This window comes from Alligator mississippiensis, chromosome 3, assembly GCF_030867095.1.
Source record: "Alligator mississippiensis isolate rAllMis1 chromosome 3, rAllMis1, whole genome shotgun sequence".
NCBI lineage: Eukaryota > Metazoa > Chordata > Crocodylia > Alligatoridae > Alligator > Alligator mississippiensis.
The window spans coordinates 88,373,596-88,388,687 of record NC_081826.1 but is presented as its reverse complement, the minus strand read 5'-3'; the positions used below and the strand labels follow the sequence as shown (position 1 = coordinate 88,388,687).

At 45.2% G+C, this 15,092-nt stretch overlaps 1 protein-coding gene across 8 annotated transcripts in view; it reads left to right on the top strand.

The window, feature by feature from the left end:
* Window positions 1-394: 394 nt before the first annotated feature.
* The window catches only part of GREB1L (GREB1 like retinoic acid receptor coactivator), a 216,134-nt gene continuing 201,436 nt past the window's right edge, over window positions 395-15,092 (top strand). For all 8 annotated transcript variants that reach the window (XM_059724182.1, XM_014606644.3, XM_019490421.2 and 5 more), the window contains exons 1-2: window positions 395-485; window positions 5,626-5,721. The gene's annotated coding sequence lies outside the window, so the exon portion shown is untranslated. The remainder of the gene's footprint in view (window positions 486-5,625; window positions 5,722-15,092) is intronic.

The window sequence follows — 15,092 nt, the reverse complement described above, 5'->3', positions numbered from 1 at the left end:
CTACCCCGTCTTAAAACCGTCCGAGGCCAGAGATGCCACCACTTCTCTGGGTAACCTGTCCCAGTGCTTCCCCACCCTCCTCGTGAGAAAGTCCTTCCTAACACCCACCCCAAACCTCCCTTGCTGCAACCTGAGACTGCCCTGGGTGGTGGCGGACGACAGACCAAGGAGCAGCAGCAGCAGTCCGGCTCTATCCTCCCCGGAGCCCCCTTCAGGCTGCTGTCAAATCCCCGCTCCGTTTCTCCGAACTAAACCAGCCCCGCTCCCGCAGCCCCCTCACCAGTTGTGCTGCCCCCCCCAGGGTGCCCGCACCCCTTCCAGGGGGCTCGGCTCGGCCCGGCCCCTCTCCCGCCGCAGCAGCTGTCAGAGCAGGAGGGGGCGGCACCTGCGGCTCCTCCCCCCTCCGCCTCAGCCTCCGCCTCCCTCCCCTTCCCCCAGGCCCGGAGACCGGCTCCCACAGGCGGCGCCCGGCGGTAGCGGCGGCGGTAAGGCAGGGGCAGCGGCAGCGGCGCCCTCCAGCCCTTTGTGGCCGCGGCGCAGGCGGGCAGGCGGGAGCTCTCCGCCTGCTCCTCCTCGCCCGGCGCTTGGCGGGGGGGTCCCTTTTGTCACCCTGCAATAACTGGGGGGGGGATGCAGCGGGCCCGGGGAGCTGCCCGCCCGCCGCTCGCGGGAGCGTGTCCCGGGCGTGGCAGCCCCTGCGCCGCGCGGGCTCCTGGGGCCGGACAAAGAGCTTGGCGCCGGCCGCGGGCGCGGAGACACGGGACGTGGGCTGCCCCGCTGCGCCCGGGGTGGTCGGCTGGGGTCGCGGGCAGGGCTGTTTAGATGGTTGGGTAGAGCTGAGCGGGCCTCAGGCAAGGGGTGGGACTAGGCCAGCGTTTCCCAACCCGTGGGTCACGACCCAATTAAGAATAAATATATGAAAGGGTCGCGAAGAAATAATAATAAAAAAAAACCAAAAAAAGGATTCTCCTTTAAAGGAGGAAAACGTGGTGGAACTGTGGCTTTTGCCTTGCAGGTTGGCACAGCTCCAGCCTCAAGGGGGTCCTTGGGGGTCCTGCCCCACACATGAGAGGCTGGGGGTAAGGGCACTGGGTTGGCACTAGCTATTGCTGTTTACGAAGGGGTCCTGGTACAAAACAAGTTGGGAACCGCTGGACTGGATGAACCTCTGGAGGTCCCTACCAGCCCGGCTTCTAGGCGACTGTCTGAACATGTGGAGGGGTGCCTTTAATGAGGGGTGCCTGGTATCTGCAAAAGGTTGCGACACCTCTGGTAGAAACCTCCAGGCAGGGCTGGTCCAGCCATTAGGCGAACTATGCCAAGATTTGGGGGGGGGCACTAAAATTATATGCAGAACAAAATAACAGGAACGTCATTCTAAATAACAGCCCTGCCTGACTACAGCTCTACCTTAGTCTAAGACCTTTGGTTTGGTAAGGGGAGAAAGACCTCTGAAAAGATCTCAGAGGTAAAAGTTGATTCTAGACTTCTTCTTTTCCTCTACATTGGAAGTGGTGTGGGCGCCAAGGTACACCATTCGCCTAGGGCACCAATTACACTTGGACTGGCCCTGCCTCCAGGGTTGCACAACTCGACCTTCAGGGGGATTTTGATGGGGAAGGGAGACCACTTGCTCTTGCTCTCTCAGGCCCCCAAACCTGCAAACATAGATGTCAGTGCTGCACTTACTTATCATGAACCGTATCACTCGTATTGTGAATGGTATCAGTCCTGTAAAGGGCAATGCAGAGATGTAAGTTTTTAGGATCTGTATTTGCAGTCTTTCTGCACGGACCTTGGAGATGGGAGTTCGACATGTGCCTTTTGGCTTTCTTTAACATGCATGGCATTGGGGTGGAAGACATCTTTTTTTAGATCTGAGTTTCTTGTGTATCTCTCAGGGCCATATACTACTTAAATGATCAAGAGTGGCCTGTTGAATAGAAAACTAACTTTTTGTTTTCTCATTTAAGGTTAGTAGATTGAACAAATGGAGCATAGGGTTTTCATTACGGTTACTATTAAAAGCTCAGAGCCACAAGTAATTACTAAGTCCCGTTGACAATAGATTCTTGTACTTGACCTGATAAAAGATTGTTTGGGTAGATCTTCACAAAGGCCTGCCAGGTTGAAGGACGGGTAAAAGGCTTTGAGTAGTTTTTCATCTGCTGCACACAAGTATGCATTACAGTTTGCTTTATTAATCCTTGTGTGGTATGTGACCTCTAAAGAAACATGAAGGCCTTCTATTGATTGCCAAACCTGTTATCTGAGCACTAATTCACTGTTACTGCCCCATGATGGAATTGGGGGTCTGTATAAAGTATATTTTCTCTGAAAGTACCCTTATTCAGGAGTAACTTCTTATGATGTACTGTTAAAATCAACAACAACAACAAAAAGCTATGTCATTGGTGCATGAAACCTATGTATGTATGTGATTTTTACATAAGTAGTCCCGCTGAAACTATGGACTACTTGCTGGGGTATCACAGTTAAGCACAGTGTACTTTGCTTAGTGTGCCCTAGCTGTTAAGCATGGTTGGGTTTTAAAGCTGAAAGTACAATGTTCAGTTGTTAATATAACATAATAAATGTAGCATGCAGCATTGAAATGTTGCTATATTTGCAAATAATATTTTGCATAATGTGAAATAAAGTAAATATTGATTTAAATATGTGAGAGATGCTTTTGTGACTCCAAATTTCAGCATTACAGCTATATGCAATAAAGCAGTAGCAAATTTAAGCTGTAGCTGCACTGTATTTGCAAGGACTTAATATTAAGAGGGAACTAATAATAATAATACTGATAATGTACAAACTGAATTATTAATTTTTGTTGTGCTGGTTAAAATAAGTTATTCAAGTATTCCTGTAGTGCATGTTATAATACTTCCATGCAAGACAAGTAGAAAGAAAAAGACCATGATATGTTTGCATAGAATTCCACAAACAAGCAAAGTCAGGGTTGGTTCATGGTTTTATGACTAAATTTCAGTCCTGCTTCAGAAAGTTTGTTGGACTGAAGTTGTTGCACTTTGTAAACACAGGGGTGGGAAGGATTGTTTAGTGGAGGGGCCCGATTCACCATTTAATATTGGGATAAGCAAGGTGATGCCTTTTTTTTCTCTCCCCCTTTTTTTGTATTTTCACAAAACTGTACTAAGCTATAGGAACCTCTGTTATCTAACAGATGAAAATAGAAGTTTCGGTTTGAACAAATTATATTTTGTTTGGTTTATTTCTGGAGCATCAATTTCATTCTGAAAAATCTTAAGTACTTTTTACGTTTTGCTTGTTCCTACACTATGATTTGCATCTAATTGTTTCACCTACCACTGAAGTTCTGCTGACTCTGGGTGAATGTGGCAACTGTTAACTAGTGCTTAGCAACAGTGCACAATAATTCAGGACAGGAAGTGAAGAATAATACCATGTCTAATTGAAACTACAGGGGGCACTTGTGTAGGACATAATTAACAAAACCTGAAACTTGGACAAGATACTAGGACACTGAATCTTTACTGTTGTAAAAAGCGTCATGAAAGCTTTATAAATGTATATCAGGACCTTGGCTTTACACTTTAGAACATATGGCCCTTCAAGACTTTAAATAAATTTTGTCTGCTCTTGCACCATCAGCTCTTACATAATGTGTGGTTGAACAGAGAAGAGCCATTTTCAGTTGTTTATAGAAGATAAGCCTGGAAAGGAGGATTTGTGAAGCATATCTGACAAATACAGGAGAAATAGGCCTCCACATGTTGACAGTCCTTTGAGAAGGCAGTTAGTGCTGTAAATTCCTCTCCTACTTTAGATACTAACAAGCAAAATAGTGCTAATATTCTGCAACAGTTTGCATAGTCAGGATACATTAGAAAAGGTAAAATAACAGCAAAATTTCATTCTTGAGTGATTTTTTTTTTTTTGACACATGCCTTTGAAAAATATCAAATTTCATCAGGTTTTTGCTTTAAATATACTCTAAAACAGAGATTCCCGAACTTTTTCTTATTGCGTACCTCCTTCCAGATTTACCAGCTGCCTGTGTACCTCTACCTGCGTACACTTTATATTATAAACCCTTAAATGCCAATTATTATTATAATGAAAATTAAATCTGCCATTATACAATTTCTCCTGCGTATCCCCTAGCGAAGTCTTGCATATCAGGGGTACATGTACCACAGTTTGGGAACCCCTGCTCTAAAACAAACACTGATATGAGTAATGGTACACCTTCAGCCCTACTGTCTAGGTATTTTGAAATAGCTTTTTCCATAAATGGCATAATATTTAATACAATATTCTTCATACAGATACATTAAGGGCATGGTTTCATTTTTTTACTTCCTAAATTCCTTGATATCAGAATGCTGTGTATGATCCTAACCTGATAAGGAGAGGGGGATTGTTGGAATAAGCACAAAAACTCATTTTTCCATGAACAAGACTGCATTCCAAGACAAGATTAGAACAAGACTGCATTCTAATTAACAAAGTCATTGTTGCTTGTATTGCATGGATTAAAATGGTGGATAGTTGCACAAGAGTAATTGTATTGTCATTCCATGGGGGTGTTTTAGTAGAGTCATAAGCAGGGATCCTAGTTTTCTCTGTTTAAAAAAAAATCCCCAATTTTCAGTTAAGAAAAAGTATCCCCAAATCCACATTTTTCCATGATTTAAATGAAATGACACTATATATATCTATATACTAGTGGTGTTTCACTTAAATCATGGAAAAATGTAGATTTGGGTTCGTTTGTTTTTTAACCGAAAATTGGGGATTTTTTTAAATTGGAGAAAACCAGCATCCCTGACTCATAACAGCCCTGGACCAAGAACTTTTTGTCAGTGACCTGAAAGAAAATATAAAATAATATTTAGTAAAACTTGCAGATAAGACAGATTGGGGCAATGGCGGATATTAATAGGACAGGTCAGTTATATAGACCCTTTAGATTGCTTGGTAATACCGAGTATGAATAGTGAGCTTGTGGTAACTCATTATTTGGCATGGGAAACTTACTGGAAAACTGCCCAGGGCTGCTGTCACCAGTTTAGAAGAGACGTTGAAAAATTAGTTTTAAAAAAGTGCTGCAATAATGGAAACACGTCTTAAAATGAGAAACTTGAGATGCTTAATTCATTTAGTTTACGATCATGGTCCTCAACCTCATTAGACTCAGTGCACCCCGTAGAAAATACCAGCTCTTAGCTTTCACTCTATTTTTCCATGGTCAAAAACAAAAATTAAAAAAAAAATAGAGCAATTCTTCTGTTGTGAAAAACTCGGAAAGAACTCAACAGGTCACCCTGTTTTTTGACACTGAGTTTCTATTTGAAGTTTCTGGGTTTATTTTGTGAATTATGTGTAAGTGTCTACATGCCCAGCAGTGCTAGAATTGTGCGACACCCTACAGCATCTTTAAGGATCTTGTCATTTTTATTACTTGGTTTTGAGACATGCCTAGTCCAATGAAAATTGCAGTTGTTTAACAGAAATTTGCAAACATCTTATGCAAGTCAGATGTATGTAGAATTTTGAATTATGTCAGTGATGAGAATATGTGATTCTAAAATGTAGTTATTTTCATTTTATTTTGGACATCTTCTGAAGTCACGAGCTCTGATTTGTGTTGCCTTACTCTGTTATGCTGTGATGTCACAGCTTCCATGAAACTGCTTTGGGACATGCTGGACTATAAGAGACCAGGTAAGAAATTTCTTTATATTTAAATATCTTATCAATTAACACTTGTATAACAACATAACTTTCATTGCATTTCAGAGATGTAATGGAAATAATTTGTCTGCTTTGAAATTTAAATTTGAGATAGTGAACACGTACGTTAGATGCAGTTAATGAAATGATTTGCCATATTTCAACTTTTGCTACATTTCTATGGTAGGTGATAGGTTTTGTATATAGCGGAAAGGAATCAGCAGGCAGTATTCCTGAGTCAACGTGACAAAATGTGACAAAGTTTTCATTTAATACTCCAGCTGTGAGACATGACTTTGGAAATAGATTTTAAATCAAAATAACAGTGTGGGTAGACTTAAGATAGTGTTACATGAGAGATTATCAGACATCTGTCCTAGTGTTTCCATGAAGAGTCTTAAGTGACTTGAGCTTTAGAAAGATCTTGTGAAAAGATACTCAGATTCTACCAACTGTAGCCTTTGTTTCACCTTTGGTGGTTTTCTTAAAGTGATTATGCAAGTTGTGTATCTGATTAGGGCTCTTTGATGTGAAGCAGCATTTTAATTCTTGACTTTACCCTCTGGGGTGAAATGCATTGAATGGATGACGTTTAAGTAAGGATTTTAATAATTTTAATAATTAAGGCTTGTCCATACCGCTTCTTGTTTTTAAAGTTTTATGTCTTTTTGGACAGAATTCAGTTGCATGTCTTGATAGTGTCACTTACCATGAATAAATTTGCAAGGTTTCCAAAGACAGCACTTAAAGCATATGTTTCCATTTTTGAGAGATGGCTGCGCTTCTCTTCTTCTGTATTCTCTCAGTAAAGATGAAATTAAGATTCTCTGCAGGGAAAGGGATTGAAAGTTTGATCACCTGTTTAAAAAAGGAATTTGTCTGCAGCTGTGGATTTAATGGAGCAAGAGCTCTCTGAGCTTCTCCGATTACGCACCCATTTTGGAAAAATGGTTGAGGGGAAACAGGAGTAGTTTCGAATAGATAGGGCATAGCTGCTGTCTGCACAATGGAGGATATGGTAGCTGGTTTCATACATGGGATAGATTGCTTTTTTTAAGCATCTTTGACACTTTTTAATGATATTGACCATTCCAGGTGAGGAACAGACTTTGTAAATCCTTGCTGCTAATGCTTTGGATTTTGGGATCATCCTCATGGAGTGCCTTCCTTTAACTTCAACTTCTTGAACCTTCTGGTACAATGTCTTGCTATCACTAATCCTTCTGCCATGGCTATAGACTTCTGCATGCTCTTGCTAGGGGAAAGGGCATTAAAGCCATTGATTATAATATTATTTTGTGTGGAGTGTTCTTTTCCATAGTATGGAGTAGCTTAGGTGATCATCCTATTGGGATACCTGTTTCCTAGCTCTGTCCCATCTAATTGACTATCTTCTCCAGTATCTCAGGGCGCCCAACAATATGTTATGCTTTCAGATAGGTAGTTGCTGAATGGGGGTCAGGGGAAGCAGACTGTATTTAGTGCATTCCCATCTCTTGACAGGTTTTGGTCTAAATTGATAGCAGTTGTTTCATAAGGGAAGCATATAGCACTCTATTTAATAAACTCTTTCTATATAATTTAATTCTTAGTGAAACTAGCTGGTTCTTTTTCACATGCTGGAAAGGTGGATCTTAATTTATAGCTCAGGTGATGTCCTTTGTAGTTAGGAAACAGCTGCCTGTTAGAGATGATCATATTGCATGCATGTATGTGGGTGGTATCTTAATGATAGAAGAAGAATTTCTAAGCATATGCTGTGCAAATGTTAAGATATTTTTATTAATATTTTATTTTCCTTCGAGAACAAAATTGAGTTGTGACAGCTAAAGCAGAGGGAGTAGTCAGATATACAATAGCTGCTGATAGGCCAGATGACAGAGTAACAATTTTGAAAATTGTTCTTCTGAAGTAAAAATGAAGGCAACTGAGAAGACTTTCATGTCTGACATATGTCTAGAGAAAAACTGAGAGGTGTACATGGGGTGGGAAAGGGTGGGTTTAAAAAAACCAAAAGGAGCATGAGCCATCTCCAGGACCAGTATATGCATGACCTCACAGGTCTGACTGAAGTAGAATTAGTGGCTTTTCAAACTAACTGCTTCCCCATTTTCTATTTTGTTGCAGAGAATGACCTCTCAGTTCTCAAATCTCTTATTGGAGTGGTGGTTATAGAATCCCTGGCAGACTGTAGAACTGGAGGGAGAAGACAAAATAATCTCAGTTTTGGCAGATATGGGAGGTAGGCAGGATTTCAAGGGTAGTAAGATCAAAACATGTTAGTTTTGCCAAGCTTTTGTGTCAGCAGACTGTCAAGCTGTAGTGTACGTCTACTGAAACATCAAGTGGTACATAAAGAAAAATCCCATATGCTTTTTGGACTTTTAAAAAATTTAATAAACTAAAGTGCCCACAGGTAGGTTGGGCAGTGCACAGTAAACATGCAGACAATTCCCTGCTCCACAGAGCTTACAATATTAATAGTGGATTTGAAAGACTAGGGAGTCTATCTTGAAGAATAGGGATACGAGTTACAGAAGTAAAATTGTGGTTATTTAATGTAGGTGACTGTTTTAGCAGGGATATATATGTGCGTGCGTGCGTGCGCGCGCGCACACACTTTTTTTTCCAAGAGGGTTTTCTTTTTTTCTTCCTGTTAATAACTGCTATTTATAACTGATATATATAAATAGCAGTTATTAACAGGAAGAAAACCCTCTTGGATGACAGGCTGAGAGCCCTGGGGCTCTTTAGCCTGGAAAAGCGCAGGCTCAGGGGTGATCTGATGGCCACCTATAAGTTTATCAGGGGTGACCACCAGTATCTGGGGGAACGTTTGTTCACCAGAGCGCCCCAAGTGATGACGACTAGGTTGAACAGTCATAAACTACTACAAGACCGTTTCAGGCTGGACATAAGGAAGAATTTCTTTACTGTTCGAGCCCTCAAGGTCTGGAACAGCCTGCCACCGGAGGTGGTTCAAGCGCCTACATTGAACACCTTCAAGAGGAAACTGGAAGCTTATCTTGCTGGGATCCTATGACCCCAGCTGACTTCCTGCCCTTTGGGCAGGGGGCTGGACTCGATGATCTTCCGAGGTCCCTTCCAGCCCTAATGTCTACGAAATCTATGAAAAAAAAAACGTTTTCAAACAAACCAACGTAATAGAGACTGCAATGCTTCAGAAATTTCTCAAGCAGCAAAATATACTTTTTTGGCCACATTTAGCTATAGTAATGACTTACACTTCTTGATTGTAATGGATTCATGTTATTTAGTGGTAGCTTGGGGTGCTCTGTTTTCATGTGAGTACAGCTGTTTTTTTGCTAGTCCTGGCTTCAGTCTAAGTAGGACAGTATAAGCTACTGAGATGTTCTTATGAAATCCCACATTTTGCTGAGAGAGCTACTGTCATCCAAAAGGGTGCATATATGCTGTGCTGTTTCAGAATAGCAGAAAATTCATCTGGATTTTATTGCTGCCATAAAAGAATCCTGCCTCAATTTGATCACCCAGTTCAATGGCTACTTTCCTGATAATGTTTCAGATGGCATTGCTTCATGGCTGCTTAGATTCTCAGCAAAAAAGAAAAGGGGGGGGGGGGGCAAAAAACCGAAGAGTTGATTGAACTGTCACGTGGTGGTGAACTTGAGCTTCAATTCAACAGAGTGCAACTTAGTAACTTCTGTTGAGAAGATGGGTTTAAAAAGGGAAACCATGAATGTTGACCAGCAGCATACCAAAATATATTAAAGTAGTTACTTTTTCAGATGATACCAAGCTGTGCAAGGTATCAGACACTTTAGTGGATAGGATAAAATTCATAATCATCTTGGTACTTTGGAGAAATGTTCTGAGAAAAATCAGATGAAAGTCAAGGACAAGTAGAAAGTACTGCACTTAGAAATAACCAATCAAATGCACAAGTACAGACTGGGAAACGATTGTCTAGGTTGCAGTACTGCAGAAGAGGGTCTGCGGTTTACAGTAAACTAGTGTTTCTTAACCTTATTAGCAGGGATCCTGGTTTTCTCTGTTTAAAAATCTCAAATTCTCTTATTAAACATCCCCCCTGCCAAATCTGATTAAAATAAAACACCACTATATATTAGGGGAGAGAAGGGGTGTGGGGGGCAGATCAATGCCCCCCATGGTGAGGGAGGGAGGGGGCAGGGGCAGGCGCTGCCCAGGTGGGGCGTGAGCGTGGGACAAAGATGTAGCTTGTGGTGGGAAGGGACAGCTCCTGCTGCTGCTTGCACTCCAGGAGGGCGGGGGGGGGGGGGCAGGGTGTGCCCCAGATCTGTGTGGGGCAGGTGGGCTGGAGCTGGGGCTGTGCAGGGCTATTCCTAGCAGGGGCTGGTCTTGGAGCGGGCACCAATGGCTTTTGGAAGGGGCTGCAGCCATCCCAGATTTCGCCGCAACTCCACTCCCAGCTCTACCACTGCTGCCAGCCGCCCAGCGGCACCTTGGTTCTTCCCAGCACATTGGTGGAGGTGGGACATGGAGCTGGGCTGCATCTGGTGGCATGGGGCTGGGAGTGGAGCTGCGGCGAAATTTGGGGTGGCTGCAGCCCCTCACAGCGCCACTGGCACCTGCTCTGGGCCCAGCCCCTGCTGAAAAGAGCCCCACGCAGCCCTGGCTCCAGCCCACATGCTCTGCACAGATTTGAGGGGGCACCCCTGCACACTCTCCTGGGGTGCAAGCAGCCTGCTCCCCCCCATGAGCCGCACCTCCGTCCTGCACCCCTGCTCCCTCCCCCCTGGGCAGTGCCTGCCCCTGCCCCCTCCCTCCCTCACCTCAGGGGGCATTGATCTGCCCCCACTCACGCTCCTTCCCACCTCCCTCCCCCTCCTATTTTACCAGCTGGAGACAGCTCTCCATGCTGCCAGCTCTGATCCATGCTGCACTGCGGTTGGGCACAGCATGGGCAACTGGTGCCACCTTAGTCGGGGTGGGGTGAGGGGGCATGTGTCCCCCCCAGCAACCAGTCAGCAAACGGGGGGGTGCACCCCTGTGCATCTCCTACACATTGCCACTGGAGTGCAGCACGGGCATTTATTAGCCAAATTATCAGTCCCCATCAGGCCGATATCCGATACAGCAAATTTTCTTTATATCGGTACTGATTTGATATTGGACCAACGTATCGGTGCATCTCTAGTATCGGTCGAACACAATGTTTTATTGATATATTTACAATGTTCAAGCCATTTGGAAGCATACCAGTGTCTCAATCAATATAATAAAATAAATTATTAGTACTTGTAAATATTAGTATTTGATTTTAGGTTTTTATCATGGAAAAGCAGAGCTCCCCCTGCCCCCTTCATTCACCAGGATGCAGGTCCAGACCCCCCCCCCCCCTTCCCAGCCCGGCTGGAGGGGGCCCAGCTGCCAGGGCTGTGGGCCCGGGGACCTGGGTCTGCAACCACCTGCCCCCCACAGCAGCGCCCAAGCCCCAGCTGCAGCCTGTGGGAGGCGTTGGCTGCTGCAGTGGAGCAGAGTGCAGAGCCTGGATCCCCTTCCCCAACAGGCAGCATGGCCAGAGCAGAGCCCATCAGGGGTGGGGGGCGGATGCGGGCTGCCCACTGTGGGCTTGGGGCTCCCTGCCCTGCTCTCCTCCCTCCAGGGCCTCTGCAGCCCAGCAGGCAGGACATGGCACAGCAGGGCAGAGTGGGGCCAGGCGGGGAAGCTCCTTACCACTGCAAGCCCCACGCTGCCATGGCAAGGCACCCCCTGCCAGCCCAGCATCAAGGAGCACAACTCTGCACTGCTCTCAGGTAGGCAGGGGGCAGTTTGCCAGGGCAACGTAGGACTCGGAGCAGGAAGGAGCTTTCCTGCCTGGCCAGGCTCTGTCCTGCTGTGCCAGGCTAGTCTGCTGGGCTATGGAGGGCATAGCCCGTCCTTCCCAGGAGTGTGCACAGCAGTGGGGAGCCAGCCCCTCCCACTGCCCCCCAAATGAGCTTCCTTAGCTCCATCCTCCCTGCCGGGGTCCTGTGGCCATGCATTCTGGCCCCAAGCTCCATGCACCATCCAGCTGGGCAGCAGCCCTAGCCCTACCCAACTCACTCCCTCCCTGTGTATGGGGGCCACAATCTCCCCATCCTCCCCAGTGCCAGACTTACATGTAGGAGATGCTCACCAGGCTGCCTGGCAGCCATGTGCATATGTATGTGTGCACATGTACATGGCACCCCCAGTCCCTTGCAGTCTGGAACTCTGCCAGCCTGCAGAGAGCTCTTTGTAAAATTGGAAAATCTGTGTGTTTCCCCATTAAAATAAGAAATTTGCATTTTTTTTCCAGTTAAAAGGGCAAATCCACTAATTGCCCACTGAAAAGATCTTGTGGCATCTTAAGGTGTTTCAACACCCTTGTTGAAAACCATTTTCCAAGCACTGCCTTAAGTCTAATAAGCAGGGATCTGGGTTTTCCATTTCCCATGGAAAAAGGGAGCAGTTTTTTTTCTGTTTTTCCATGGGAAATGGAAAACCCAGATCCCTGCTTATTAGACTTAAGGCAGTGCTTGGAAAATGTCAGTTCTTAGTTTTCACTTATGTTTTGACTGCAGAAAAATGATACAACAATTCTTTTGTTGCCAAGAACTCGGATCAAACAGGTCAGAATGCTTGTAGCACTATAGATTCCTATTTGAAATCTTTGGGTTTATTTTGTGAATCATTTTTGCACATCTAATAGTACTAACATTGCATGTCCCTGGGCACATCTACATGAGACGTTTACTGCACAGTAAACTAGTTGGCTGTGCAGCAAACATCATGCATCTACACGTGTGCCCCTATTAGGCCAGAGCAAAGTAAGTAACTCTGCACAGGATAGTACTTGTAAACACTTGGAAGTACTTTACAAATTCTATCCTGCTGCAGTTTTGTACTCCACAGCAGTGCACATGTGGACATTGCCCCAGCTGGTTGGGACATGAGGGTGCTTCAGTGCAGGGCCTGCCTGCCAGATAGCTCTGCACTGAGGCACCCTCATGCCCCAGCCAGCTCCTCTGCAGCACATTTTGCTGGGGAAGCAGCCCTGGGTTGATGTCCCTGGACCCCTTACCAGCTGGGGCTACTCTGAACCATCTCAACATGCTGCAGTCCTGAGCACATGTGCAGACAGGACACCTGGGAGCAGTAAACTCCAATTACATAAATAAGCTCTGGAGTTCATTCATACACACTAATTTCCCACTGAAAGAATCTTGTGGCGCCTTAAGGTGCTTCAGCACCTTTGTTGAAAATCACTTCAGTAGACCATAAACTGAACATGAGTCAAAAGTGTACTATTTTTGAGAAAAACAAAACAAAACAAAACAACCCCCCATAGTGTGTTGGAATGTACTAATAGAGGTGTCACTTGCAAGCCAAGTAATGTTTCACCCCCTCCAGCACTTGATTGGAGCACTATGTCCAGTTTGGGTCACTGCAGCTCAAGAAAGAAGTAGACAAATTGGAAGGAAGTCAAGTGCAGAACAACAAAAATAATTAGAGGCCTAGTAAACGTGATGTCCAAGGAAAGGTTAGAAGAAATGGGATTTTTTGGTGTGGAGATGAGAAGGCATGAGGGGTGATTTGATGAGTCTTCCAATCATAAAAATCTTCTACAAAGAAGATAATGATAGTCTTCTCTGTGCCTTCAGGGGACAGGATAAAAGTAGCCGATCTTAAATTGCAACAAGAGAAATTTAGGTTGGGAATTAGGAAGAACTTTTTAATTGTAGACATAAATAAATACAGGAGGAAATTGCCTAGATTGGTTGCTGAAATCTCGATCGTTGGATAGATATTTGGCTGGGATGGTTTAATTAATGATACAGCCTCAAGTAGGGAGGCTAGGAGTGTCAAACTCATCTGGCCTCACAGGCTGGATGAACATACCTGAGCCAGTCTGCAGGTTGGACCAGGGCTGACATCCTGCAGAACAACTGCAGTGCCAGGTCCTGTTCAGGTGCTGCACCAGTCCCCAGGGCTGTTTTGATGTGTGCTGTCCCCAGTGCATGGGCTGGACCTGCCACTGCAGGCAGCATAGAGGTCTGTCCAGGGTGTTGCACACAGCCCATGCCTACGACCCCCTGTCTTTCATGCAGTGCTGGGCAGCACACATTTTGTGACACCCTGGGGGAGCTGTGAGCCCTGGGGCTGGCTGGTCCAGCATGGAGTGCATGGGCCTGGACCAGCCACTCGCACTACACCTGGCACAGGGGACTGGCATGGGGTGCGCACTCTATACGATGCTCCACTAACCAGACCTGTGCGCTAGCTCTGGGTCTGGTGGAGTGCCTCATGCACAACAGCACACTGCAGGCAGAACAGGAGGACAGTTTAGGACATGTAGCCCATGTGCCTTGTGGTAGTCTCCTGTGCCATGTGCAGTGCATGTGGGTGGTCCAGCCTCATGTGACATTTACAGCATGTGTGCTAACTGTGCATGGCCACTGGGCTGACACAGGGTGTGTGCTGCCTGTAGTGCCCAGGCTGGATTTGGTGCTGCACACAGCAGTGGGGCTCTGGGACATGGGCTACATGTGGTGCCCTAAACTGTCTTCCTGTGCTGCCTGCAGTGTATGTTGTGCTGGATTCAGCCTATGTATCACATGCAGTGGGCAGTGCTGGGGCCAGTTCAGCAACCTACAGCCAAATCATATGCCTCCAAGGGCCATATGTTTGACATCCCTGGATTAGATGATCACCTGAGGTCCCTACTAGCCCTACTATTTTATAATTCAGTGATTTGACGCACTTGTCATTTCTTGTCATTTTATGTAACATACAAGACATAATAGTACTGGCTACTTAATTATTTTGATGCTTATTTTGATGTGATGATGATACTTTACAGGAGACTTGGGTAAGGTATCCAGCTAGAGAGGAGAGACCAGAAATTCATCTCTAGAGCAGTGGTTGAACCTTGTTAGACTCCAGGGACACCCCCCCCCCCATTAGACTCTAGACACCCTTCAGAAAATGCCAGCTCTTGTAAAAAAACAAAACAAAACAAAAAACCAAACAAACAAACAACAACAAAAAACCAAGCAAAAGCCTACAGAAAATTACTACAGCAATTTCTGTGATGCAAAAAACTCAGAAAAGCCACTTCAGGTTATTGACCGTTTGGATACTAATTTGAAATCTCTGGGTTTATTTTGTGACTCTTATGTAGGTGCTTGCCTACCAGCACTCTTAAAATGATCTCACAGCACCCCAAGGTACCATGATTAAGAATAGGGGCGGGGAATCATTTCAGGTGGAGGGCCGCTTACCCAGTTTTGGCAAGCTGTGGAGGGCCTTATGGGTAGTCCTGCCCCATGACAGGTGCCTCGCCCCCTGGTCACCATCTTGGGACCAATGTCTCA